At 46.1% G+C, this 22,134-nt stretch overlaps 1 protein-coding gene across 12 annotated transcripts in view; it reads left to right on the top strand.

Annotated features, from left to right (window-relative positions):
* The window catches only part of LOC100643013 (transcription factor Sox-2), a 359,277-nt gene that overhangs the window by 25,014 nt on the left and 312,129 nt on the right, over positions 1–22,134 (top strand). For 9 of the 12 annotated variants that reach the window (XR_007226100.1, XR_007226099.1, XR_007226096.1 and 6 more), the window contains one exon: positions 17,039–17,067. The exons of 1 other annotated variant lie outside the window; for it this stretch is intronic. The gene's annotated coding sequence lies outside the window, so the exon portion shown is untranslated. Of the gene's footprint in view, positions 1–17,038; positions 17,111–18,721; positions 18,857–22,134 lie in introns of those variants that run through there. 2 more of the 12 variants (XR_007226098.1, XR_007226102.1) reach the window with 2 other exon arrangements.

Genomic DNA, 22,134 nt, shown 5'->3' with positions numbered 1-22,134 from the left:
TATTCATCCCTTCGCGGATGTCTAAATATTTTCAACCCCCATCCCACCCCCTCTCGTCTTTCTTTCCCTGCCTCGTTCTTTGTGGGTCGCCTTCTGCTTCTCGTTCTCTTTCTACGACTTCTATGGGACTTACCCTGGCTGGCGCCACGCACCCTTGTACCATTGGCGGCACATTTGAGTCACTTCAACCTGCAGCCGAGGGACAAGAATCAGTCGAGGCGTCCAGCATCGATTCGTGTGCAATGTCCGTGACACGTGAACTTAAATCTTCTTTCGACGTTTTCATATAAAGGATTTCATTTTTCAAATTTATATTTCAAATTCACATTTATGTTAACATAATTAACCTTTGCTCTATAGCATTCTATCTAAAATCCAATCAATTTCTCTTGGTAAAAAGATGAATATTTCAATCGTTTCTGTAATTACTCATAATACAACGCATATAAATGCATGTAAAAATGATTCTTCGTTATGTCCCCATAAGAATACGCAGATATTTTTCAATATGCTGTAATAATAAATTAAACGAATCAAGCAACTGTCGCGTATTTGATAACAATGCAAACAACCAGGGACAATTTGTCTGATACAGTACGCGTGTGTATAACGTTTCTACTTAACAAAGTGTAAGTGATCCTAATTTGTTGGTCAATTACTCAAGTACGTCGATTAAGAGTTAGATGTAGTTCACCGTAGAAACATCGAAATTGATATATACGATGTTTATGAGGGAAGAAGGGTGTATTTATCGAGAGTGGTAGTAGGATGATAAAAAAGAAATCGGTGGCAGACGACTACGCTTCGATCTCGGACGGTCGAAAGGTTTCTCCGTCTTTCTCGACTATTCTGAAGCGTTCAACCAGAGTCGATGCTTTTCGTTCCCTCTCTGTTCACCGGCTGAAATTAATTTTCCAGCCCTCCTTGTTCCACTCCCTTCATTTCCTGGCCTCTTTCTTCTCTCTGTTGGTCTCACTTGAAGCACGGTCGCGATGAATCCTTCGACATCAAACGATTCTTTCTCGAGGCGCGGCTCTCGGCGGCCATTGTCGCGGTGGATAACGCGTTATGTAAAGCGGGTTCTCCTGCCAGTGTGCGCCTCTCGCCTCCTCTTCCTCCTCCCTTTCGTTCCTGGACGGTTTCGCACAGTCCCGGACAATCAAAGGAATCCTATCTTCGTCCAACAATACCACGGCCTCTGCCTGGCCGATAGCTTTGTGAATCCGCCTCGTAACAGCGACCACGACGATCACCACGTCGACGTCGGCATCGCTCGAATTTTGCGTAAACGCCGCTTTCTGACCTCCTGAACCCGCCAACTTTTATTTGTCCTAACGACCATACTGTCATTTCATCGCTTACGCTTTACCGGTCGGAGAATTTTTCGCAGCGAGTTTTCGAAATGCGAATGATAAATGTCCAGCCTCTCTGATTTAACATTGGTGCATTGTATCGATGATATATGTTGAATTATCGGGGGCCGTGGCAATTTACGGCCAAATTATTTAGTTTCAAAATGTTTAATTTCATTATATATACTAATACGTATCATGGGAATGGAAATGAAATTAAATACCATAAATTTGACAATTTGATCGAAATTATTACAGTTATGTGTAAAGTCAGTAATACTATTCGACAGTTAGAACTAAAAGTACTAAAATAAAAAAAAGTTTCTATGCTAAGTGTTTAAATACTTTCACGAACCAGTGTACGTTTGATTATTGCAATTTGCGAGATTAGAGTGGAGGATTCATCACGCGTAATGCTCGATACACGAGACCACAAAGTCCTCGAGGCGAGCGCGCGAAGAAAGCTCCGTCGATGATCAAGAAAGTCGAAATATTAGAAAAATGAAGACGTAGATGGACTTTTCCTCCCCTGTCCTCTATCATCCCCCTCTTGCCAACCGAGGGAAGGACTCTGAGGATTCCGCCACTCTTTGAGTCACTCTCGCTTCTCGCATTGTTTACAGAGTGATGAGTCTTCACACTGGCGCGAGTGCGCCTCTTTCTTTCCTCCTTTCTCTCGATCCGTCTCCCTCGGTCCCATTTCATTCCATTCTTCCGCGTTCCCGCCATTGTTCCGCCGTTCCTTTTATACGGAATAAAGTATCAAGCGGCCCAGCACAATGTACCCCTGTCTTTCTGGGTTCCCTTTATCTCTTTCTCTCCTCTGCTCGCCGCCATCCCCTTCCCTGCCCACCCCTTTCGCGAAATCTTTGTGCTATCGTCGTTCCTCCCACCGCGCGCAAGATCGCTTTGAACGTCGCCGATCGTTTCTCGTTCATCAAACGGCGGGGCCTGAAAAGAATGCTCCTGTTGGTTGAAACACGTTCAGCAAACCGAACATTCGTCCCGTGGTTTCGTCACTATATTATTCCACATTTGATGAATGTCTGAGTTATTATATTTGCTTCTTCCAGAGAAGGCTAGATGATACTTATGTATATGGTAATTCTGTTGCTCGTAGAGTGCAACTGAAGGGGTTGATGCTTCGATTAATCATGGGGGATTATAAAGGACACATTGCAGGTTTCAAGATTTAATTATATTATCGTAATACGTATAATAGCTACATAAAGTATTTCCACATAGCCTTTTATCGTTGGTTCTTCTATAAGTTTCATTTCCATAGGGTGGATAATCCAATAACTCTCGTTATTTTAAATATTTTCGATGTCTTTGGTCCATCGCTAAACTTCTTTCTTTATTCATTAATATCGATCATTTCTATATGAAATAGATATATATCTGTCCGTAATGTTCCAAATAATTGTTACACATCTCAGCATATACTCTTTGAGTTTACCTTAGAAACTCAAAGTGCGAAATAAGAGACGGCATTACTCATAGAATGACGTGACATTTCATTATCTGAAGGAAAAAAAAGATACGAAATTCCTGTATAATTCTTCCCGTTGTCTGCGATTGAAACGCGTGTTTCCAAAGGCAGCTCGAATCGACCAAAAGGTATTTAAATCGACGTCTTCATAGCGCGAAACGTCTCGAAATCTCGTTCACGTCGAAAGAACTCGCCTCCGTCGACCCTCTCTATCCCACTTGTACAGTCTGGCTTTCTCAACCTTTGCGAGATCCTGCTGGAATCGCGGCCGCGCACAAGGAAGAGGATCCTCCTTCCGTTCTTTCGATTCGCTCGTGTATCAGCTCCGTTGGGTGCACCATGCTATTTGCTAATAAGAGTCTTTTCAACTTGCACCTGGTCTTTGCAAAAGGCGGCGTTGCCGTCGGTGATGCCGTACAATTCGTGCAATTTAATGCGACTCGAATGCCGGTATTAATTAACAGTCGGCTCCCATTCACGCCCTCAAGACGCGCCGGTTTATTCTTATCTCGTCGATAGGCTGCTTCTTGCGATCTGAAAGTACGGGATTTCTTTTCATCCTGCAGCTGTTATTCGCGAACCATCGCTGAAGATCTTTCTTGTATTAAAATTCACGCAACCATATATTCGAAATACTTGTTTCTTTCACTATTTTACGTGAATCGTACCTTATACCTTTGATAGTTAGTTGAAGAACAGTTCGATCTTTATATCGCGCGAGATGAAGTTCACACGTGGAACGATCGATGTGTAATTGCGTTCATTATTCTATTCAATAACAAGCAACTACCGAAATGTTTATTTCTTTAGCTATTTAATCTATTCACCAGGTCACTTGTTAATTAAAAATTTCTGTAGTTACCATGTTGTAAATTAACAAAAGCAAATATATTTTAGTTAGATGGCTTTGATGTAGATGGGATATGATATCATTTATTTTTAACAAATGATGCGTAGAAAGACAAAGGATCCTTAAAAAGAAATGATTACGTCTGAGAGATTGACAATGCGTATAGCAAAGTAACTCATCTCTCTCGATTAATCGTCTCTTAGTCAGATAAAGAAGATTCAAAGGAAAAGTTCGATTTTTATATCGAGATGGAATTCACACGTGGAACGGTCGATGTGTAATTGCATTTATCGTTTCGCTTAATAACCTCGTTAACCGACGCCCTATCGCGTAACAAAGGAAGGGGAGTGGAATCGCGTTTCGAAGTGATCCCTAGGGATGACTTGACCGAATCCACGGTCACGCAGGGGTGCCCCGAAAGACGGCAGGGGCCGTGCACGCGACCAATGAAAGTCAAACTTGATCGATGTAACAGAGACAGGAAAGGTAACGTCGGAAAGCTGATTTGTCCTCTTGGAAACCTAGCTTTATTGTATAGGAAATAAATTTCTTTGAGCATTCGATCGAATTCTGTCGATACATCCTTTTGCTATTACTATCTGCTGCTTCCTTCTCCAAGAGCTTTTGTATGTTGATTTCCGCGCAACCTTTGGTCCCGTAGGCGTCACCCTTTTTTTTGCGTAAACCTCGGCGACGATTGTTTAGCCGATCTCTCTGGCCCGGGACCGGGTCGTTAATTGTATCCAACGCGTATAATCTTGGAAGCTAGTGCCAATTGAACCTCACTCGAGCGTAAGTGGGTGATCGAGCTGCGAATAACGAAACGAAGAATCGTGGAAAGGGAGAGGGCAGAGGGGGATGCGAGAGAAAGATGGGTGTGGAGCCGCGAAGAAAGGGGGAGGGAGAAAGAGGAACTCTGAAGAGACGACGCACACGACGCCGGGGCGCCCGTGCCGGTACATTCACGTACACGACGCTGCGTGACGTCACCGCATTGTTAGACGAGCAAGCATTGTAGTCACTATTGTGAGTCTCCGCCATTATTCTAAGACAATCGTCCGACACAATGAGACGGACGGGAGGATGAGTGGGGCGGCCGATTCTCTCTCTTTCTTTCTCTGTCTACAGCTACGGTCTAACCCGTATCACCTCTCTTTTTCTTTCCCTTATCCATCTTGCTGCGTGAAGGTACTTTCCACTCGCCCGGCACTTCGTATTCTTTTGGCTGGTCCTCGCGAAGTGGGCGATCTTCTGCCCCGCAACCCCTCTGCTGATAGTTGCATTTTTGATTTGCGAAGAGAATTGAACGATCTCTGCTGCGGTGGTCAACCTCGTTTCTGCATTCCTCGAGCTGCAACCAAGGATTTTTCATTGGGGACCAAGCATAACAGATTCTTCCACGACGAGGGATCTTTAGAGCAAGGAACTGGTTTCCAATACGTACTTTTCTTAATTCACTGGCCACGAGCTTCGAATGGTGAGAATGAGAAAGGAAAATCGAGGAAGAAGGGTATGGTCGAGACGTCAATGGAGAACGACGCATTGAATTCCTGTTACTCCGGGGGAACGATGATTACGGCATTAACAACGGCCGCAAAAATACAATGCGGAAGAACTCGAGCGAGTCTGGCAGAGTGGTCGTCTAATCGAGTCAGCGCAATTAAACAAAGTCGTCCCGTGAGGTCGCGACATTCGCGGATAGCTTTTCCTCCGCTGTTACCCCGCGCGCAGCTCGATTCACCGGGTCTCTCCCTCGTTCTTTGCGGCTCGTCGTGGAAGTGCAGGGGATGAAAGGAGAACAAGAGAAGTACAGACAATAGATTCGGCTCGCCGGTGTGTTGGTGGCGCTGCATTGTCGCCCGGCATTGTTGCGGCCCGGTTATTGTGTCGCTGTTTTGTGACCGATCGCAAGGTGGCGTGCCTCGTGTGCACGAACCCAACCACCTCGGCCACGATCGTTAGGCACGTTCGCGATTATTCGGAGAAACGATCGTTCGACGATAAACCGGCCTCGAAAGTCGCCTCCCCCGGAAGGTCGTCGCGGAGCGAACGAGCGGCACAAAAGTTTGCGGATCGAGCTTTTTCTCCTATTGACGGCCCTCGCGGAATAAATGAAAGAGTGGAACGTCGTCGAGAGACGAGGGGGGTCCGCGGTGCTCCTCTCGGTTCGTTTCGCATCGCTTCGAGGAACAGTCGTTTCGATGATGTATTCTTTCCTATCGCGAGCATGATTTTCTTTCGTCGTTTCTTTCTCGGTTTTCTCCGGTTCCTTGGTATAGTTAGAATACGCGAGTATGGAAAAGGGCTGGAAGAAGAAAGAGAGACCGGTCTCGTTAGGTCGCGCTGCAAATTAACTATCAAACCGTGTAAGGTTCGTGAAAGAGGAAGAAGAAGAAGAAGACCGAGACGCGGTGCTCTGACGGGAAAAAATCGCGGTATAGCGAAGAGTTAGAGCTGTGGATAGAGATAGGAAAAAGAGGGGCGACACTGTGTGGTTGTCCTAAGGCTGTAAACTAAGGCGACCGCGTCGCGCATCCTTAGAGTGGCTGCACTTTGAGTGCGCAGCTCAGTGGTGTGCCGTAGGTGCTGCAGGCGGCGTAGAGAAGGCCATTGTAAGGCCCGTGCACGGTATTCACGGGAATGAATGCGCCCTCTGGAGCGACACAGTCTCAGATGTAAGACACAAGAAGCATAAAAGAGTTGCCATTATGCGAAGCTTAAATAACAGGCGCGCGCTCGCGAACTCTCTCGCGCACACCGACGCTCGCTTAAACACGAACTCGCGGGCTATCTGTGTAAGCTGCCACACAAAGAGGCAGTTGCATTCTACGGCCGGGGTATTTCTATGGACTGTTTGTGGCGCTCCTGCCTTGTACGGCCACTTCTGTCCTCGGTGCCTTGGTCTTTCCCTCTTCACAACTTCTCTCTTTCGTCTCGTCGCGATTCTTCTCTTTTTCTTCGTCGTCGTTCTTCTTCTCTTCCTCGTCCGTTTCTTTTCTTCTCCGCCTTCTCTTTTCTCTCCTTTCGTGCCTTCTGGCCCTTTCCTTCGGACTTTCTTCCTCTTTTCTATCGCGGATCGCGTCGTATCTTTCTTTTTCTTCTTCTGACAGAGCCGTCGAGTTCACTTGCTTCCTTAGTTCCGAAGAACGACACCGTCGCGCGATCTCGTAGACGCTGTCGCGACGCATTTTTCAGCGAGCGAAAAGACGACGAGAGTTCACTTTCTTGTTCTCCATCTAGCCGTGCCACCTCCCCGTACCTTGGCAGCTGTGTTAAATGCTAATTATCGGAGAGCGTTGCCAGGAGGGACAGTGCCTCTCCGAGAAAAACAAGTTGCGTTATGACCTGACGATGAAAGTGGAATTCCACGAAACGACGATTAACTTGGAAACATCTTCGTACGTACAAGATACTGGTAAAGTTACGAACAAACTGTGAGAACGTTGTTCGTTAAAATGTTGGAAGTTAAAGGACGATTTTATACGTCGATTACGATAGATCGGACACGGCAGTGATACGGGCGCAAACTGATTCAGGGCAAGTAGAAACAACAGGTGCACGCCAGACGAGCGGGCTGCTAACGCCGAGGTTTCGATCGTTCAACCCCTTGACTCACAACCCCTCCAGAACTCGCGGTTATGTCAGGCGTTGGCCTCTGGCATTGCGGTAGGTTCCACGCGTTACCCTCGTCCCTGATCTCCGCTCTGATCCCTCTGGTTTATTCCGCATAGCGGTTACTCGGTGGTGTTTCGTCCCTCCGTCTGATAATCCAATCGTTTTGCTTTAACCGATTGTCAAACTTTATTAACTCTTTCTATAGAAAATGTAGTATTTTGAGAAGCAGATTGAAGAAAATTAAATTATTTTTTATGGCGATTTCTCCTTTATCCGTGACGAGAAAGTTTGATTCGCGTTGTATCCCTTAGGTTGATCCGCGAAACTTTTTATTGGCTTTTCCTACGAGAAGATTAACTCACACGAGGTTGGCATTGTTTCGAACTTAAAATAACCCACATCGAAGCATGCAGGTGTCTTTTTTCCGTTCTCTATACGCCAACGGACGAGTCAATGGTGTAATGTGGGTGGTGGATCGGGTAGGTGCGCGCGCCCTTATTCGACTCTTTTGTCTAGGCGTCCATTCTCTGGCACATTATCAGGCCTATTGTCCCTCACATTGTTACCCCTACCCCGTCGTCTCATTGTTTTGCAATTTCCCCCACTTAACCGATACGACCGCCCCACCAACATCCCTTTTCTCGGTTCTCCTTCTCGTTCTCTCCCGCTAACCATCCCTATATTCCTTCGCATTCGCTTGCCCTATTGCACCGTCGGTCCTTTCCTCTATCGCGTATTCCAGCTTCTCCATCGTGTTTCGTGTGTGCCTTGAAAAGCTAACGAGACGTTCGTTATCTTGTCTTCTGGAAATGTATTTAAGTGCACGTATGGGGAAAATGGAAATAGCAGGTCTGCGTCTATATGGTTAGAGATTATGCAGCACGGTTTGCGGCAAGTTTCACGTTCCCTTACACGCTTCTATGCTTATTGGTAGGTGATATGGTTGAAAATTTTCGACATTTCGCTTTAGGAGAACGCATTGTCCTTCGATAATTTATTAATTTCTGCACACACCGTTTGCTATACGCGGTAATGCGGCCATACGTCTGCGCTGAATAGGATTGGAAAGAGATGTGGAAAAAAAAAATGAGGCGACCGGTGGTTCGCTCCGTAATTCCTCGACGCTAGCAACGAAGGGAAAGTTTCGAAACGAGAATTTCAGTCACCGCAGCAACCAGAAAGGACGGATGCCTGGAAAACAATAATTAGGAACGCCCGGTGCGCGAATCCGTACAACGTTCAGTTGAGAATATATTTCCGAGCTTTCAGCTCACTCCCTCACCCCCTGTGTCTTTCTCCGCTCTGGCTGCGCCACTCGCCCCTCCGCTCGAAGCCCTTGGAACTCCGTAAAATAGACAAAAGCTCTGCTGCCGAACAATTCGTCTATTCTACTGCGCGGTTACGAGCGAACGAGCTTGAGCGTATAACATATTCGCATGGACTCTCTCTCACTCTCTCGCACGCTTACTCTCTCTCTCTCTGCACACCCCCTCTACCGTACCACCCTTTTCCTCCCCTTTATCCAACACCAAACTCGACGTCCTCCTGCTTCTCCTCGATCCCTTTTACACGGCGATCGTCCTTCGTCCTGTGCGTGTGACCGACGACACTGGCATCCACACACGTTCCACTGCACCTGTGTATACCTTTTCATCGCACCGCCCTATTCTGTGAGCGCAGTTTCCAACTTTTAACAGGTTCCTCTGTCGGCAGACGTGGCTATTTGCGTCCTCCTACCTTCCCGTTGATTCCATCGAGTCTTTCGATTAGCCGATCTTGCACAGCATAGTATACACGTTCGTGTTGTCTAATTTTCTCATCCGTTATTTTCCTATTCTCTGAGAGTCTGCTCGATCGTTGGCCCTGTAAATTTGGTCGGTTTTAGGCCGAGCTTTCGATTCAGGCCGGAAAATCGTTGTTTAACGGACGGACGGGGGTCGTAGAGATACAGAGAGAAGTTCGTTCGCGCGAACTTTCTCTCGGATCGGCGAGAGGCCGGCATTGTGAGGCCGGAAACGAGGGAAAAAATTCAAATTATTCCGGCACGCATTTAGGCTTTTTCTGCGGGGAACGACAGCGCCGGTTAAATTTGCATCGGCAGCTTATTCACTGCCGTGAAATCTGGAAATCTCGAGCAGCAGCCGTGTGCAAGCTTTCCGCGAGAGGACTCGTATTGTACGAGTCGCATAGAATTCGCGCACTGAATGCTCTCGCCACCCTCTCCCAACTTTCCTCCTCCTCTCTCCCTCTTGCTTTTCTCTTACTCGCTCACTGTTCTTTCCTTCTGCGTTTTTCTTTCTTCCTACTCCTGCTGTCTCTTTTTCCTCTTCCCCTCTTCCTTTCCCTTTTCTCGTTGGAGCCTCTTTTTATTACGGTTTATAATACGCAATATATCCCGACGCTCGCGCCGGAAGATTAATAAGACTGACGCGAGGTATCGACATTCGAATAGAATGGCTTTGAACGAGCGTATCGGGCATTTGGCTGGTATTTTCGTGACAGCATCACGACGCCTCGTTTGTCACATTACGAGCCATCGACTTTTCCCCTCCGGCGGCGCGCCGCAGACGCGCGTGCTACCGTATGCAGCGAAATTATGCAGCCCGATGCATAATTCCGACGATGCTTTCGCGACCGTCGCGCTACTACTGATTCGTTCAAGCGGTTCAACCGTACCGGCAATCGCTCTTGACGTGCACGCCGATCATCGTGTCGCGTGCGTCCTCGTTATCGCTACAAGACAGATCCGAATACTATTATTTATCTCGCTGTTGTATACGCTTAGAGAACGTTTCCAGCTTGTTGAAACTTGCTGCACGATTTTCTTCGTCTTTCCGGTGTAAATGATCGACGTAATCGTAAAAGATATCACGCGTATGTTCCTTTCACATTATACGTCATTTTCACTGCCATTCATCCGATATCTACGCGTCATCGATGTTTGCTTTTCCTACGCGATATCCTTGGAAACACAGGATACGATTGCGCCTATAGCTAGCGTGGATGTGTCGGCAGGTGCCAATTCTCTCTACTCGTGTCCCATTCTGTTTTGCCTCCGAGCCTGCCCGATGGGACTGCTTTCAGGAAGTTGGCAATGCAATTTCGATGATGAATACTCGCGTCGAACGCTAGGATTCCATACGATCTGTCTGCGGCTAAATACGCGATCTTTCGTGCGACGCGTTCGTTCGTTCGTTTTGAACGGACTTTAGGAAATAATCATGGAAGTTTCATTTGGAGCATTCGTTGGAGATTAAAAGGGGGAAACTTGATAAAGGTCTGAACAGCGTTTCCGTTAGGTCGAAGTCATCGAATCGACCGTCAAATTCGACAAAGGTGGCAAGAGGGTAACAAGGAAAGGGTGGATTTCGGGGGTGGTGGTTATGGTAGTGGTCTGGTAACAATAGGTCGCAGTGGTGGTGGTCGCCACAATGCCGGCTTGCCTGACTTCTTTGCGTGTCAAATGACTGAAAAGCCGTGGGGAGTGCACGGGCGGGGGGTTGTGGGTGGACCAAGCGGATGGGGGTTGCAGGGCGGGTACACGGTGGTATGAAAGGCGTGCTTTGTTTGGAAACAATGCCGATACTCGGCTACATCCTCATCTCCATTCTTCGCCTTGACGCAGCGCCGCTCCGAAAAGGGTTGCCTTTATTCATCCCTGATTAAAGTTATAGGTTATTTTCGCTCTGTTTCGCGGGGAAATGCTTTCGAAAATTTTCACCAGCCGAGCTTTCCGCGTGTCTCTCTTACTGTTCTCGAATTAAGCCGCAATTGTCCAGTAACCAGTGTACGCGTAACTGACTCGAAGCATAAAATTTCTGTCGATTCTCCTATCAAATTCTCACACGTTCGCCTATTAAACGCCCCTTTATTCCAAACGATTCCCTTCACACGCTCAATTAACACCAGCGAGACGCTCGAAACTTGTCGCGTGCTCCTCGAATTCGATCGATCTCAACCTTGTCGTCTCTCCAATACCTGTCACTCGCATTCGTAGTACGAAATATCGAAATTCAAATCGGCAATCGTGATTCCTCACAGAGTCGCCGCATTTCCAGATGTTATCGCACGCATCGGCTATCCATTGGCGATTCGAACACGACTCGTGAAAAAGTCGCGAGTTTAGTCGCAACAAACGCATCTAATTCACCGGGACAGTGACGTGGCTGCACATCGGTTGGACTTGGTCAGTCGGAAATTCGCCTCCAACCACTGGCGTTTTCTCGTTTCAAAGAAGGGTAAGCCTGGCCCGTGAAAACCGGTAGAGGAGACATCGCCGAAGGAAAGCTCATAACAAACTATTGAAAAGCCAACGAATGAAAAATCAATGGCGGGTGGGCACGGGCCAGACCGGCCCGGGGATGGGGTATATACGCGGAAGGGAAAGCTACAGGGTGGAAGTTGGGGGTGGTTTGGTGAATGGAATATTATTGGGGCATCCTTTCACGCGGACTCCACGGAAGCTAGAAGACCTCATCTGGCGAGCTGTATGGATGCCGTTCGCCCCGGCAATGCCGCCTATTGAACCGTTGCTTATATATGTACGTATTTACACACGTTCGTAAGTACACACACGCGTGTACGCGCGCGTGTTTCTACACGAGCTTGTTGCACACATCTTCCACCGCGCTACACTAACACCTTCTCTTCGTCTTCGCGCGTTAGTCTGTGCTCGTGTGTCTACACGTACGAATATCTATAAATGCACGTAGTAGCCTGGTGTCTCTGTGTTGGTGTAGGTTCTTACATTTCATGATTTATCACGCAGCTTTCAGCGGGCCTCAAAGCGTCCTGAAAGCGCGCAGATTGATAAAAGAAATAATAGAGGACGCGAAATAGAGGGACTCGATCTGATACGAGAAAAGAGCGCGAGGGTGGCTAGGCGAGGGGATGAGATAGACAGAGGATGAGCGAGAGACGAAGATGCAGAGGCTCCAAGAGTGGAACGGCCAAACGACAAGGATGACAAGAGAAGGGGGGATGCCGAACGTCGTTTCTGTGAAATAGGGGTGGTGGATCCTTTCGATACGTTTCAACTTGCATCCCTCCACCCTTTTTCCTACTCGATTGCGTGTCTTTATACTCAACTGGCACGCGGGCTTCCCTGTCTCTCCCTGTCTCTCCCTGTCTCCCCCTGTCTGTCATTCGAGTAAACAATATTCCTTTCACTCTTCGAGGTTAACGTTTTGTCTTCTAAAAATAGGATTTCTAATAAATGTTAGACGAATACATTGTCGATCGCAAGTAATAAAGTACTTAATGATATTAAAGTTGCTTTTATCTTCAAGATATACATGTTTCATTATACGTCTATTTTAATTCATATCTATTATTTCATTCGTTACATACACTGCCATTCGTGAGATTTCAAATACTTTAGCCGGTTTATAGTAATCGTACAAAATTTACTAAAGCGTACTACAAATTAATCGTGAATTAATAATTAAAATTATAGCAATAGCTGTTTCAGTTTTACGAAATCACCATGTTATACATCTAGAGCGATAACAAAGACGGTGACTAATAGTTTCAATATAATTTTTCTAATCACAAACAAAGCGTTTTAATCCCTTCAAAAAAGAAACGAATAAAATACCCTCTTTAATCTTTTTCGTGGTAACGAAGATCCTATAAGAAAATCAAATTGCAAATCAATCAACTATATCTTTATAACATCTTCGTTGAAACATCCTCGTTGATTCTTGCATTTTGATCTTAATTCGTCTCAGAATCGCCCGTTGCGACATGTGTACGCATTTGCACAAAAATCGGACGAAACGTGTAATCGGTGTTGCATCTGTTCCTTCTTTTTCTCCACGTGGTGAAGTTAATCGTTTCGAAAGGAGGCGTTTGCCTTAAGGTGCGCGTGCGGCGAGATTGTAGCGGCGTATGAAGACAGGATAAAGGGGCTGCGTGGGTGGTGGAGGATCGAAAGGCGCGGGCGGTTGGAAAGCCGGAAAGTTGCAAATGGGATGAAAGGGGACGGCAGCTCGAGCGAGAGATAGAGAGGAAAGAGGGGAAAGACAAAAGGGGTGGTAGAGAACTGTGAATCCCGTGGCAGCATTGTCACTCCATTCGCCGGGGTTGCAAAGCCGGGGCGGTTCCGATGCCACCACTTCCACCGCTTTTACCACCACCACCCCGTGCTCGCTTCAACCCCGCGAGCTAACCTTGTTTTACTGCCGTCTTCCGGATTGTCTACCGAATCGACCGAAGCAGTTAATTACTCGTTAATGTACTGCGTCGCGATATTATTATTTTCAGACCAGTCGCGCTAGGGTTATCAAAGAGTTTGTTCGCCTGTTGGCTCTGTTACCATCTAATGCGACAGTCCGGAATCGAAGAGTGCCGTTTTGTCTATAAAGTGTAGAACTGGAAAGTAGGCAAGTGGGTAGGAATTCAGAGTTGATTGATCGTAATGGATTAGGTACTTCGACTATAAAGTATCGTTACGGTATCTCTCTTCTTTTTGCATAATTATTTATCCATTATATTCTGTACAATAGACAACTCTGTATAATAGATACAGACAACACGTGGCTGATAACTGGCTTCTATTCAGTCCAGTTGCGATTTTCGAATCTTCGCCCGTGAACGTCATCCTCGTTTCAACAAATAAAACAACTTTTAATATTCATGGGTAAATTTATAAAAATCACAGAGATGTGAAATTACATACGATTATAGTGACGATCCTTTCATTGTACTTTCAAACTTAAAAAATGTCCTAGTCATAAGAAAGTACCATTTGTTGAAGGACGACTAAAAGATCAACGTCCCTCTATCAATAGTCGATAAATTACTATACAAAAGATGAGTGAATCTAGAGAAATAGCTCTCTTACCCCTGGTTGCATCATACTTGTCTTCTCGTTTCTATACATGCACATTGGAAGCGTATTGGAGAATGATGAAGACATTGAAAGTATCGTTAGAACGTCCCCCAAAACGGATGACTTTACGATCCTGGCATTATACAGCCGTCAACCCTTCACCAGGATGGTTAAAGCGCGCCCTTGGAAGGGACCAATTCGAACGAGCGATTTATCATTATCTCGATAACCCGGCGAAGATAAGGCGGTCGACGCGGCGGGCGTTGTGTTCGCACAGGGTGGTCGTATGATTTACTATTTCCTCGGCGCATCTGCTCGCTTAATTAACGTTTCTCCGATGCCATTTCGAAGATACGTATCAACGGTCGCAGCCGTGGCTCGCGCGAAGCCACGCTGGAAGATGTAGCTTGGAAATGTCAGCAGTCGATGTAATTGTGTTTCGTGACGTGCTTTATTGCCGTGCGATAAAATTTACCGACAGGGATTCCTTCCTATTCTCCAGGTCCGTTTTGATTTATTCCTGTACTGTATACTGTTTCGCAGTTTTATTTAATCAGTCAGCCTCATGGTCATGGTATGTTTCGATTTATATTTTTCAAACCTGGCTATGTATATACATATATAAATATGCATACATACATACATACATACATACATACACACATATGTATATACATACATAAAGCGATAGAAAAGGAATAAAAAATAAATAAATAAAAAAAAAAAAAACTCTCATCGCCTGACAACTTTAAACGGACCGGCATTCAAAGTCTGTAATTGTTGTCGATAAATCATGTAGCTCTTTTATTCCACATGCGCGTGTTTTTTGGTTCGGCTTACACAAAAAACAATTCGGTTGATAGTTTACGAGCAATGAAACGCGATCTTTTTGACCGCGTGAATATTTCCAATTCACCGACGATACTGTTTATGCCCCCTTCTGCCTTGCGGTCAATAAGTATAATACACGTAAAGCGAAAATTTGTCGAAATAATGGATGGCTAACCGCATTTTTCAATGACTCGTGTATCGACTCGTGTACGTGCTTTAGGGTGATCACACGCGGGGTAGCATATTGCGCGATCGTAGGGGTGGATCGACTGGAAGCGCGTACGGGGGCGTGGTGTCGATCCGATGATGCGTGCACAGATTCACCCTTCGTCCTCGATCCCTTCTTTTCCCCTGTACTACTACCTTTTTCGCTTGTTTTCCAAGATGTTTTATCCTTCTCAACGATGTTATCGGCGATATCGTATTTGCGAATAATAAACAAGTTCACGGTGTTTCATCGGATTGCCGATCTCATTTTTACATTTTAGTATCAAATTTGGAATCGATCTGACCTCAATCGAAAATTTCACTTCAATTTCTCAACGAGACGTCGTTCCCGTAGATCGGAATCCGTTTCTTTTCGTATCGTAGAAGCGGGCCAACCAAGTGTCCGCGATATTTCATCGAAGACAAACTCACAACGCATATGCGCCCATATACTATGATCACGGTGCCAGGTCATCCTAATATGTTGGAATATATTTCCATCTCATGGACATCTCATTGGGATCGCGAAGTGACGCAGTCAGCTATTACGTTTATTAAGTTGCTGGGATTGGGCTGATTCCGAGAGAGGATAGAAGTGGTGGATCCGCGGAAGGGAGTTGGTACTGGAGAAGAAGGATGAGCTAGGAGGTGGCTGGCGAGGGTTGAATGGTTTAGAAGCAGGGGGTGTATTGTACCAAGCATTGTCTGCCCCATTGTGTGACATCACGGCCCGATAACTGCCGATAAGACCGCGGCAATGCTCAGCTTGTGTGTACGTGTAGGTGCGGCCGTTTGTGTGTTTGGCCACGGACAGAGAAGAGCGAGAGAGAAAGAGGGAAAGAAGAGGCAAATACGAAAGAAATATAATGTAGGTAGAGGGTCGTCTATAGATGGTCGTCGCCGCGAGGGGGCAAAGGATGGCTGATGGAGGTCGAGTGACTTTGCGGGGTACTCGCCCCTTTATTCTTCTGATTTCTCGTTCCTCTTCCGCGGATCGAAATCGCATGCCGCTGCTAAACGCTCGTCCTTTGTGCCTCGCAACGTCCCCGCTGATAGAACGCGCCAGGCCGAGCCTTGAACTCTTACTGCCGCATTCACCGATACTTCCCAGTTATTGGAAAGTGGATCCGGACGCGGTTGCGTACCAACCCAGACCCGCGATTAAGCTTTGCCTTCGTTCAGTAGGAGGACGGAAGCTCCGGAAGCTTCCACGTTTTGCTTACCATCTTTTCTCTTAATTCGTTCCTCGAGTTGTACTATAGTTCAAAGCGAGTTAATCTCAAAACCTGATGTACATACGTAAATGTTAACGTAGTAGAAGTACAATACCTCGCAAAAGTATTTAACAATTTCTTTATGACTATGTAGGTATATTAAAATATACCTTTATAGCCGTAAAGTAACAACTCAAGTAGAAAATCAACCAAGACGTATTTACGAATCGTATGACTCCCTTCGTGAGTCTTACGTGAGCCAAGAATTAAAAAGTACAGGAAAGCGACGATGTTACAATTGCTGTTTTTCAAATTTAAAGTTAAAATAAAGATAGTCTTCTTAGTCCTCGTAACGTCTCAGATGCTACGTTCTGCACGGCGAATTGTCGCGATGTTCGCTTTTGTTTCATAATTGGCTACGATCGAATGACTACGAAACATGAAAAATCCTTTAATCAAGGCTCGATTTTATCTGACGCGTTGAAACGAACTTTGATCGCGAAACTTAGCGCTACTGATTTGGCGCGAAACGCGCTTTAAAAGGCCGAAGCAGGCCTCCACTCGGCTCGCTCGAAATTCCCGGCAATTTCTACAACTTTGCTGCTTAACTCCGCTGGTCTCATTAGGACGTGATTTCTGTTCCAGGTGCTGGAGTCTCGGAGGCCCGTGGCGCGGTAAGTGGCACTTTCGCCCTTTTCATTCCAGACAGAGCCGCGGGTGAGTAATCGTTTAAACCCGTGCGCCACGGTTCGTTGCATTAACGTTGAAGAGAAAAAAAAAGAGTGTCATTGAGAAGGAAGTACCCCAGTCTAAACCACCACCCCACACGCGTACAACCCTCCTCTCGCTGACGTTATATTGACCCAACACAGAAGCGCGTATCGATGCTCGGCCGCGTGGCTGCCGGCCGAATATGAATAACAATCAGAAACTATAATCCCTCCCTCGCGATATGTATATACATAAAGTTCGTAATATATGTATACGGTGGCCTTTACGAGCACTGGCCTTTTTTATGTTAATCAACCAATCGGGGGACGAGTCGCCGATTTCCCCTCCCTTCCCTGCTTCTCTATTGTAAACAGAAATCGTGGCACGAATTTGTTCCGCGGTAAGGCGGAAAAAAAAAAAGGAACGTAACGAAGATCGTAAAGAAAGGGATCTTTCACGAGGGTGTGCGCGCGTGGATCAGACTGCTGGACCGAGTTCAGTAGGACGAGATGATTGACCCTAGTATAGTGGATTCTCTATCCTAAAGGGAGACTTTTTTTCGCGTTAACGCGGAAGAATCTCGAACCTCGTGACAAATATAAAGGCTCTGGATTTATATCTCGCCCCCTATTGATTCTTTCCTTCTGTTCTGCGACTTCTACGAATTCTAAATTCTACAATATGCTTCTAAAATATTTGTAGGATTATCCGAGGAAGTCTGATTCGAATACTTTACCGGCGATTCGAGGGAAGGGGGATCGTGAAACGAATCCACCTCAAGGCTCCCTTTTCACTCAGAATTCGCGCGCGTTACGCTCGGCCCAGTTGGCCTATCTCTCGGCGAGCAACGCGATATTCTTCTTTCCTGGCCGCGTCTTAGTTCCGCGATTTCGGCCGTTTCAACGGCGAACGGTTTGAATATTCGTCGAAACATGGTCAGACTCTTGTTCGTCTGAGCCATTCACGCGGATTTCTTCATCGGCGTCTGGCTTGTCGGCCACTCGCTGATGTTAGGCGAAATAGAGAAACGGACGGCGCGCCGCGCGCGTTAACCAACGCTCTTCCGAGCATTGTACAACGATTTGTACGGATTTCAGTTCTTTTGCTGTGTGGGCGCGTACACGCAACCAACGGCCGCCTCGAATCGCCTCGTCTTGAGAGCGCGTTCCATGCTTCTCCCGCGAGAGAGAAAAAGAGCGAGAAGGAGAGAAACGTGTGTAAATACAGAGACAGCCTAGCGAGGAACGAGATAAAGATAGGCGAGCGGAGTAAGAGAATCGCGAGGAGCAGCACGATAGACGGAGAAAGAGACGAGAGAGAAAGAAGACCGTGGCTGGCCGTTTTGTGCGCGCCGCGCAAAAGATGCCTTTGAATCCTTAATTCCCTTTGAAACTCTCATTCTGGGAGCAAAATGGCGAGAACGAACCGTATTCTTCGGTTGAATGACGTATTGAGCGAGTTTTGTATGCCGTTGCGTCCGCGTGTGGCTCATCCAGAGCCTATGCCTGCTTATACGTAATACGTTCGCTCTTTTCTCTTCCTACGTTTCTTGCTGCGAAGAAGAGGGCCCGCAGCGTTGCTCTTTTTCTTCGTTCCCGTCTTCCCCCTCTTTCGTTTTTCTAACGTTCTTTCAGTATTCCTTCGTTACTCGCGTCACGCAGACTTTTACGCGCGATTCTGCAAATTTTTTCTTACGCTTTCAGCGAATTGAACGTTACTTTTGTCTGTTCGAATAACGAGCGCTACAATGTGGTAAGTATAGAGACACCTGCTGATGTTTTGTACACGTTGAATTCTTTCGCTTTTATCTTTTAGTTGTAAATCTGTTACTTCATTTGCATTACACGATAGGATAAAGATTATAATAGTCAACGAAAATAGGTCAGTTTCTCTTGGAATTTTAATTAATCGAAGACCACACGGGAAAGATTTGACGAGTCCATCGTGTTGAGTCTCTGAACGTAATGTAAAGTAATTATTCGAACATAAGTTCGATACTCCTACGGCGTTTTATAGGCAGATGTACATGTAATATATTCGTAAAAGGTGTGCACAGTGTCGTGTACTTTGGCCAGCTAATGTTCGTGCGTGATATCAGATTGTCATTTCGTCGACGATTGCCCAAACGCGTCCCATAATTACCTTCGTTACGTCGTAGGTTGAATGAAAAGAGTGTGACGATCGGGGGAGTCAAGGATGGAGGGAAGGGCGCAGGATCCGAAAGTGACGGGAAGGGTGGGTGATCTTGCGGACTTAATCGGGCATTGGTGCTTTCCTTCGCGAACAATTGACGTCTGACTTTGACGTGCCCTCCGACACTTTCTCCGACTTCTCTTTCTTCTCCGTTCTTTGTTCGATGAGAAATCGGTGGAACGCGAAGTCGAGCCTGCCGATCGATGGTCCATCATTTACTCAAAGATTCCTCCGACTCTCCCCGCGAAAAATCGTCTGTTAAGCGCTTTCGCCAACTTTGAACACTTTTTAATTAAGAACGCGGACGAAATATAATTTTGCACAGCGGTACTGGTTTTACTTTCACGCAGTTAGCCCTTTGGTTCCCGTTCTTGTCTCGAGCAAGAAGTTTCCAAGGAGCGTTCTACGTATTTCTCGATTTCTTTCACGAAAAATGAACTTCTCGGGGATTTGAGGCTTTACGAACGAAGTGAAGGCGCAAAATTAGACTTCTCTCTCGTTACTTCCAATGATATTTCGTAACGGTTGCTCTGCGTGTTGAACGCTGAGTTAAAAGGTAGAAAATATCCTTATGGCAAATGAACAAAGCGTCCCCTTCTTCATAAGATAAGCTTTGGAAAATCCAAATTAACGATACGGCCGATTCTCTGGAATCTGTCGGACTATCTCGTCGACAAAGTCCGTGGCGGCTGTTGAAGGCAAGAATTCCACATTATCGGCCGGGTTTCTCGCGGATACAATTTCCCAACACAATTTCTTTTCAGTCGCCCGAACGAATCTAACCCGGGCTCGGATGGTGGGTGGCAAATGGCAAAGGGGGAGGGTGAGAAAGAGAAAGAGTTAGCTTTGATAGAGGGGTTGGGGGGGAGCAGAGCAGCGCAGCCCATATTCGTGCATTGTGGCACGTTCCATCGCGTTCTCAACTGAACTGAACTCGACTCAACAGTGGAGGACACAATGGGCGGTATGAATAAGTATAACAGACAGACACCGGTACAGACAGACACAGGTAGCTCAGGCCGCAGTATGTGAATGAGGAACCCATTTGATAACACGCCTCCACAGCCACCCAGGTCCATTGTGTCGCTTCCTATTCAGCTGCTCTATGCCCTCTTCTCCTCCTATCCCCTCTCTGCCTCCTTCTGCACCCCCACTGCTTCTGCTGTTCCTGCTCTTCCTCACCTCTTCATCCTCTATCTTCCCCTTCTCCATTCGTTCGTTCCGATATCACCACGGAAATCTTATCCTATCGAGCCCCTCTGTACCTTTGTACACGCGAAAAATCATGAGGGCATCCGTTCCCGTTTCGCGCTTCCGGTTGCAGATGATACTTACTATATCGCTTCTCTGGTCCTTGGTTACAGCGTCTTAACGCTCGACGAGTGTTATATGTTAACGCGGGAAGAACTTTGCAAAGGAGAATGATTGAAAATGGTTAAATCTTGAGCGGTTCTGTAGTCTAAAATGTCGATAGAGCATCGTTACTACTAGATCTCAATGTCTTATCTATCGTCTATAAACGATCCAAAGGAAAAAAGAAACGAATGCTTTACTAGTTTTCCACCATTTAATTTGGAAGGTTTACTCGTTATTTTGCAACAGCCAGCGTAATACCATTTCGCTTATTCGACGCATCTCGAAAAATGAAAAAAATGCGCTAGATAGAATATTTTAATTTCGTGTTAGCTTTGATGCAAATGAATGAAACGCAAAAATTCCAGTACTACTTTATGGATGCAAGTCAATGCTTATACTGTAGGTAAAAAGGACTGACAAAGATATTAATCCAATCACATTCGGTTGGCTCGTCAAAACTAGAAAGCTAGAAAGGATTGCTTCTGCATTATCCGGTCTCCTTTTTTCCATCTTTGTGTAAAAACGGTGAACGATGTGGTAGTGTCCGTACGGTGAATATAATTTTTATCTATTTCGCTTGGCAGTTGAGTTATTACTTTGGCCAGCAGCGCAAGGTTTACGGCCTTGTTACGCGGAGATTGGCTTAGATAAACCCTTTGCGAGATAGCGTGACGACTTCGTAAGAATTTTCATCATTTTTACACGAGGGGATTCACGGCCTCGTTCAAGTCCTATTTCAACGTTGGTCTCGTTGAGACGACTCAACCTACCCTTAAGTGAGAAGACGCGTGGGATACGATCAATTCTTGGACGATTCGATTAAGTGGGTCTTAGGCTATGCTTACAGAAGATGCATTTCCTTACAAACTAACGTTTTGATGAATACGTTGGAACAATATGTACATACACATTTATATAGATGTTCCTGAAGGTATTTGCACATTCGGTGCAATCAGATCAAAGGATCGATCATATTTCGATCGCTCAGAGCTCTCGACATCGAGCAAACTTAAAGCGAAGTACTTGACTCAGGCGTCTCTGCAGGTCCAATATTTCTCAGTCTTTAATTACTGCTTTTTTAATCAATATCTAAAATAAAAGACGATTCTTCGGACGCTTCACTCGTTAGAACATTCATAGCTTTAGACTTGCAAGTCCGAGTCTCAAGAACCGCGAGCCTCGCGTTTATTTCGTAATCGACGCGAAGTTGTCGTCGTGTATCATAAATCCGACTAACGTGTTCCGATGGCCTGGTTACCCATATACAGTGTATACGGTCGACGTTTGAACGCGACGCAAGGCGATGACGATACGAGGCGATTTTGTTTCGGTTTTTCGCGACAGCGATGGCGCGGATCCGGTACGATTCGGTCGATTAGCGTGCATGGATCTAAAAAGCAGCGCGTCCGCGGGGTAATCGTCGCGGTTAGAATCTGCAACGAGCACGGATGGCGAGTCGAGTCGCATATTTATCCAAATTG

The sequence above is a fragment of the Bombus terrestris genome, chromosome 13, assembly GCF_910591885.1.
Source record: "Bombus terrestris chromosome 13, iyBomTerr1.2, whole genome shotgun sequence".
Classification (NCBI taxonomy): Eukaryota; Metazoa; Arthropoda; class Insecta; order Hymenoptera; family Apidae; genus Bombus; species Bombus terrestris.
Note: the sequence above shows the minus strand (reverse complement) of the source record. Positions and strands in the feature narration are given on the sequence as shown.